Genomic DNA, 7412 nt, shown 5'->3' on the forward strand with positions numbered 1-7412 from the left:
TGACAGCTTGACCTGGAGGGGTGTGATTGGGAGGAACGGCCCACCTGATCAGAACTCGAGCGGTGTTTTGTTATTGGACTTCTGTGCAAGCCGCAGTTTGGCCATAACGAACACCATGTTCGAACATAAGGATGCCCACCGGTACACTTGGTACCAGGGCAGCCTAGGTCACAGGTCGATGATAGATTTTGTAGTCGTATCATCTGACCTGCGACCGTATGTTTTGGACACCCGAGTGAAGAGAGGGGCGGAGCTGTCAACTGATCACCACCTGGTGGTGAGTTGGATCAGATGGCAAGGGAACATGCCGCGTAGACCTGGCAGACCCAAACGCATAGTGAGGGTCTGCTGGGAACGCCTGGCAGAAGAACCTGTCAAGACGGTCTTCAACTCCCACCTCCGGCAGAGCTTTGACCACGTCCCGAGAGCAGTGGGGGACATTGAGTCCGAGTGGGCCTTGTTCCACTCTGCGATTGTCGAGGCGGCTGTTGCTAGCTGTGGTCGTAAGGTGGCCGGTGCCAGTCGTGGTGGCAACCCCCGTACCCGCTGGTGGACACCAGAGGTTCGGGGAGCCGTCAGGCTGAAGAAGGAGGCCTACAGGGCGTGGCTGGTCTGTGGGTCTCCGGAGGCAGCAGACAGGTACCGGATAGCCAAGCGGGGTGCAGCAGTGGCAGTTGCCGAGGCAAAATCTCGGGCGTGGGAGGAGTTTGGTGAGGCCATGGAGAAAGACTATCGATCGGCTCCAAAGAGGTTCTGGCAAACTGTCCGGCGCCTCAGGAGAGGAAGGCAGCAACTCGCTCACACTGTTTACAGTGGGGATGGGGAGCTGCTGACGTCAACTGAGGCTATAGTCGGACGGTGGAAGGAATACTTTGAGGAGCTCCTCAATCCCACCAATGCGCATTCCGAGGAGGAACCAGAGCTGGGAGGCCTGGGGATGGACTGTCCGATCTCGGGGGCAGAAGTTGCTGAGGTAGTCAAACAACTACACAGCGGCGGAGCCCCGGGGGCGGATGAGGTTCGTCCTGGGTATCTCAAGGCTATGGATGTTGTAGGGCTGTCATGGTTGACACGTCTCTACAACATTGCGTGGTCATCGGGGGCAGTTCCTAGGGAGTGGCAGACCGGGGTGGTGGTCCCCATCTTTAAGAAGGGTGACCTGAGGGTGTGTTCCAACTATAGGGGGATCACACTCCTCAGCCTCCCTGGAAAGGTCTACTCCAAGGTACTGGAGAGGAGGGTCCGATCGATAGTTGAATCTCAGATAGAGGAGGAGCAATGTGGTTTTCGTCCTGGCCGTGGAACTGTGGACCAGCTCTATACCCTTGCAAGGGTGATGGAGGGGGCATGGGAGTTTGCCCAACCAATCCACATGTGCTTTGTGGATTTGGAGAAGGCTTATGACCGTGTCCCCAGGGGCACCCTGTGGGGGACGCTCCAGGAGTATGGGGTGGGTGGCTTTCTGTTAAGGGCCATTCAGTCCCTTTACCAGAGGAGCGTGAGTTTGGTCCGCATAGCCGGTAGTAAGGCGGACCTGTTCCCAGTGAGGGTTGGACTCCGCCAGGGCTGCCCTTTGTCACCGGTTCTGTTCATCACATTTATGGACAGAATTTCTAGACGCAGCCGTGGTGTGGAGTGTGTCGAGTTTGGTGGCAGGAGAATCTCGTCTCTGCTTTTTGCGGATGATGTGGTCCTCCTAGCTTCATCCAGCTCTGACCTTCAGCTCTTGCTGGGTAGGTTCGCGGCCGAATGTGAAGCGGCTGGGATGAGGATCAGCACCTCCAAATCTGAGACCATGGTTCTCGACCGGAAAAGGGTGGCTTGCCACCTCCGGGTCGGGGGAGAGGTCCTACCTCAAGTGGAGGAGTTTAAGTATCTCGGGGTCTTGTTCACGAGTGAGGGTAGGAGGGATCGGGAGATCGACAGGCGGATTGGTTCGGCGTCTGCAGTGATGCGGACGCTGAGCCGATCTGTCGTGGGGAAGAGGGAGCTGAGCCAGAAAGCCAGGCTCTCGATTTACCAGTCGATCTGCGTCCCAATCCTCACCTATGGTCATGAGCTTTGGGTAATGACCGAAAGAACGAGATCGCGGATACAAGCGGCCGAAATGAGTTTCCTCCGTAGGGTGGCCGGGCTCAGCCTTAGAGATAGGGTGAGGAGCTCGGACATTCGGGAGGGACTCGGAGTAGAACCGCTGCTCCTCCGGATCGAAAGGAGCCAGTTGAGGTGGTTTGGGCATCTGGTCAGGATGCCTCCTGGACGCCTCCCTGGGGAGGTGTTTCGGGCATGTCCTGCCGGCAGAAGGCCCCCGGGTCGACCCAGGACACGTTGGAGAAGTTACATCTCCAATCTGGTCCGGGAACGCCTTGGGGTCCTGCCGGAGGAGCTGGTGGACAAGGCCGGGGAGAGGACGGCCTGGAGCTCCCTAGTTGGGATGCTGCCCCCGCGACCCGGACCCGGATAAGCGGAGGAAGACGAGACGAGACGAGGCATTCAACAGAAACTGCTTTGCTTAGTTTCCAGTGACATCATGATGGCTGCAGACAACGGGGAATAATAAGCCAAATTAAGTCAGATTCTACCAATCTATTTTGTGGGGTTCCCCAAGGCTCTGTTTTGGGACCATGAGGAATTTGGTTGTTATTTTTGACCAATCAATGTCCCCTAAAGGCCACTTAAAAACAATGGTCCAAAACTGTTTATATCACTAAAGAAATCTCCAAACTGCAAAGGTTGGTGTCAAAAGATGAACTTCAAATGGCCATCCATGCCTTTATCTCCTCCCATCTAGATTACTGTAACACACTCTTCATGTTTTAACAACAACAACAACAAAAAAATTGCCTTCAAGTGGTCCAGAACTCTGCAGCAAGGCTCCTAAAAGGCCTTTTCCACCACCCAAACCGGCATGGAATAGGAAGGATTGGGTTGCTAAATATTTTATTTCGATTGTTAAACCAGTCCAGAAAACCTACATGGACCCGGCCATTAGCGGGCCAGATCGGGACCCCTTCTGTTGTGGGTCCAGAGATTTTTGGTCTGGGCGGAGCCACAGCGTAAAAGGTCTTGAGTCCTCTGATTGGGGGAGAGATTACGTAACTACCCGCAACAATCCCCAGAGTTCCAGTGTTTGTGTTTGGCTGTACTCCTTGTGCAAAAATGCCTGCAAGTAATAGCTTTTTGTCCAATGCGGAGCTTCAAACGTTCCTCACCATCATCGGAGATAGCAACATTCAGGCCGAGCTGGATGGGATGATAAGAAATTAGAAAGTCTTTAAAGAAGTTTCTCAGCGCATGGCAGCTGAAGGATTCCAGAGCGCAACAGTGTTGTGCAAAGCTGAAAAAAATAAAAGCCCACTACAGAAAAGTTAAAGACAGCAACGGCCGTAGTGGGAATAAGCAAAGTACATGGATGTGGTATGATGCGGTGGACGCTGGACACAGACTGTCAAACCTAGGCAGCAAAGGAGGCCTGGACTCGGCAACCATTATCCTGGAGTCACTCGTAAACCCTCTTGGTAAGCATTTATTTCGTTGTCTTTTTAGCTCTGCAGGCCATTCATTGCAACACCAAAAACACTGAATAATAGCAGCACCTATTTAAGAAATGCCCAGGAAGTAAAGAGAGGATTTACCCCCTCGTGTTAACAAGCCTTAGCATCCCCTCGTGTTTTTTAACACGCTTTTCCTGATTTAAGCCTTTCATGTTTAGCATCTCCTTGTTGAGTACATGATGCTGGAGTGGAGTTTGCCTTTCTTGTTAGCGTCTCATTGTTTAAAACATGGGAAAATCAGTTAGCCTTTCACGTTAGCATCTCAGTGTTTTTTTCCACACCGTGGATCTAACCCTGCTAATTTATGTCCACTAACTCCAGGTGTTTCTGTAGTTTCTGATTCCTCCACCTCACTCAGCATGGCTCTATTAAATACCCGCTCTGTTAACAATAAGTCCTTCCTGCTCAATGATCTCATTCTCTCTAAAAACATGGATTTTCTGTTTCTGACTGAAGTTTGGCAGCAAACATCTGATTATTCTGGTCTGATTGAACTTTGCCTGAGTGGTTATTCTTTTCTTAGCCAGCCCCGGGGTTCTGGTCGTGGTGGAGGCCTAGCTGTTGTTTTCAGAGACCATCTTCCATGTAGCTCTACAACCTCTGGTCACTTTGCTTCCTTTGAACTTCAGCTGATTAAAGTCAGGCGTAAGGACCTGTTCTACTGTGCTGTGGTCTATCGTCCACCTGGTCCAAACAGTTCTTTCCTTCAGGAGTTTAGTGACTTTCTATCCTCCACTGTGAAGCTGTCCTGACTGGTGACTGTTGGTGACTTTAACATCCACGCTGATGGTCCCTCTGATCACTTTGCCATGAATTTCTCCAGCCTCATGGACACCTTCGGCCCAGCATGTTTCTGGCCCCACACACACCAGGGGGCACACTCTAGACCTTGTTTTTACCCTGAGTCTAAATGCTGACAGTGTTTGTCCTGAGGACATTTATATTTCAGATCACCATTGCATTTTCTTTAACTTGTCAGTTTCCTATTCCCCACCTCCTGCTTGCGGTATGGTTAGTTCTCGTTTTCTTAAAGGGACTTTATGGAGTTTTGAATTTTTATGCTCGCGATTGCCCCCTCAGGCCAAAAGCGTAACGGCAGCTTCAATAGTAGGCTCGTGCACGAGGCGCGCATGCTGTACGTGCACACTTCTTAAAGAAAATAACAGTTGAGACAGTCCTGTGTGTGTGTGTGTGTGTGTGTGTGTGTGTGGCCCGGAGAACAGAGGACAGGAGAACATGCAGCTAATTAATTAAATAATTTGGTTCTGTACCTTTCTCTTCAGCACAGCCGACAAAGGTTTATGATGGGTCAGTCCTCCTGCATGCTCAGATCATTCCCTTCCCTTGCTTGAAAAATTGTTCCAAAATGAAAGTTGAACCCACATCTTTTTATCTGTGAATTCAATGCCGTCCGGCGAGTCTCGAATAAAAATGTGGGCATCTTACTGTAAAAAAATATGCCATTAATGTAAAAAATAAACTCTAAATAAACTATGTTCACATTCAGAATCAAACCAGGGTCTTCTGCACGAGAGTCCAACGTCTTACTAGGTGAGCTAATGCGCCAGTGACATCTTTTGTCTATGTATAATTCATATCCTTGATGAGACAGATGAAACAACGTTCAAAGAACGGTTCGGAGCGAAAATGGCTATTTAGTTGCTAATTTGCAGGAAATATCTAGAAGAAAGTAGCTAAAGGTCCTCAGAAATGTAGCTAGGTTCATCACTAGGCATTAGGAACAGCGACAAAGTCGCTGTGTTGGCACTACCTCACTCTCTGCTGCTAAAGCTACGGATAGCAAATGCTACGGGCGATGCCTGAGCGTGAACACGCATGAAGCAGCCTGCTCGACCCGAGCATCTCTCTTTTTCTGTGATTTTACAGAAAAACAGGCAATCACAGTAAAAATGCCAGGGCTCATTCTACAGGACCAGGGCATTGCAGGAGAATGTATGAAGAAGAAACGTATTATTCTATACATGTTTTGGCTGTCAAACTTCCATAATGCCCCTTTAATGATAGCACAGCTAGCATTTTTTCTGCTGCTTTTGATCCACCCTGTTCTTCTGATAACGACCCAGATTCCTTAACTTCTCAGTTTAACTAGCACTGCCTCTCCATTCTGGACAACATCTGTCCTGTCAGAACCAGATCAGTTCCTGCAGTGAACCCTACTCCCTGGTTTAATGACAGCCTTCGCAGCCTGAAGCGCCAATGCAGAAAAATTGTGAGCTTGTAGAATAAAACCCATCTCCACGTCCATCTGCTGCACCTAAAGGATCTTCTGACATCCTTTAACTCTGCAGTCAGAGACGCTAGGGTTTCATATTTTTCCAACCTGGTGTCCCAGAGCAAAGGGAACCCCAAGGTGCTGTTTAACACCATCAGCAGCATCGTCTCTCCTGCCTCTCCTACAGCCTCCATCCACTCTGTTGCAGACTGTGAGAACTTTCTGTCATTCCTTGTGGACAAAGTCAATAAGGTCAGATCTAGCATCTCTCCTTCAGCCTTATCGCTGCCTCTCCCGACTCCAACCAGGCCCATCATCCTAGATAGCTTTGCTCCTGTTTCTTTGCCTGAGTTAACCAAACTAGTTAACTCTATGAAGACCTCTGCATGCCCCTCGACATCTTACCCTCATCTTTGTTTAAAAGTGCTTTTCAGTCCATCGGTCCCAGCGTGCTCTCTATAATTAATGCTTCTCTGGTTTCTGGTCAGGTCCCTGTTTACTTTAAGAATGCTGTAATCCAACCGCTTCTTCAAAAACCGAGTCTCGACCCCTCTCTTCATAACAGCTTTAGACCCATCTCTAAACTTCCGGTCATCTCCAAGATCTTGGAAAAGGTTGTGGCTAAACAACTCACAGCTGCTCTTGATGAACATAACATCTATGATAGCTTCCAGTCAGGTTTTCGTAGAGCTCATTCTACTGAAACAGCTCTTATTAGGGTCTCCAATGACCTTCTGACTCACAGTGATGCAGGGGACTGTTCTGTTCTGGTCCTGCTGGACCTGACTGCAGCCTTTGACACTGTTGACCATCACCTGCTACTGGAGAGGCTGAAAGACTGGGTAGGCCTATCAGGATCTGCTCTGGAATGGTTCTCCTCTTATCTCTCTGAGCGCTCCTTTTCTGTGGCTGTCTCCAAGTTTAGGTCCTCCACCACCTCCCTTACCCATTGTGCCCCACAAGGTTCTGTGCTGGGGCCTCTGCTCTTCCTCGTCTATCTGCTTCCTCTTCAGCACATCCTGAGCTCCTTCAAAGAAATCTCCTACCGTCTTTATGCAGACGACATCCAACTGTACATCTCCTTTAAGCCCCATGAGATGTCTAAGCTGCAGCTGTTACACACCTGCTTAGACTCTATCAAAACCTGGACGGCTGGGAGCTTTCTACAGCTGAATGAAGATAAGACTGAGATCCTCATCTGTGCCCCAGACAAGCTGGTTCCCAAAGTCAGAGACTCTCTTGGTCATATTGCTTCTCACACCAAACCTTCTGTCAGGAATCTTGGTGTGACCTTTGACCCAGCTCTTACCCTGGATTCTCATGTCAGTTCTCTTGTTCGCTCTTCCTTCTTCCATCTCAGGAACATTGCTAAGCTGAGTCCCATTCTGTCCTGCTCTGAACTTGAGACAGTTATCCACACCTTCATCTCCTCACGCTTAGACTACTGTAACTCTCTTTTCACGTGTCTGAGCAGAACCTCCCTGAACTACTACTACTTGGTCAGAAACCTGTGCTCGGCTTCTGACCAAGTCCTCCAAACACACCCACATCACCCCGCTTCTCCTCCAGCTTCACTGGCTGCCCGTCAACTTCAGGGTTCATTTCAAGATCCTGGTTCTGGTCTA

The sequence above is a fragment of the Nothobranchius furzeri genome, chromosome 9 (genome assembly GCF_043380555.1).
Source record: "Nothobranchius furzeri strain GRZ-AD chromosome 9, NfurGRZ-RIMD1, whole genome shotgun sequence".
Classification (NCBI taxonomy): domain Eukaryota; kingdom Metazoa; phylum Chordata; class Actinopteri; order Cyprinodontiformes; family Nothobranchiidae; genus Nothobranchius; species Nothobranchius furzeri.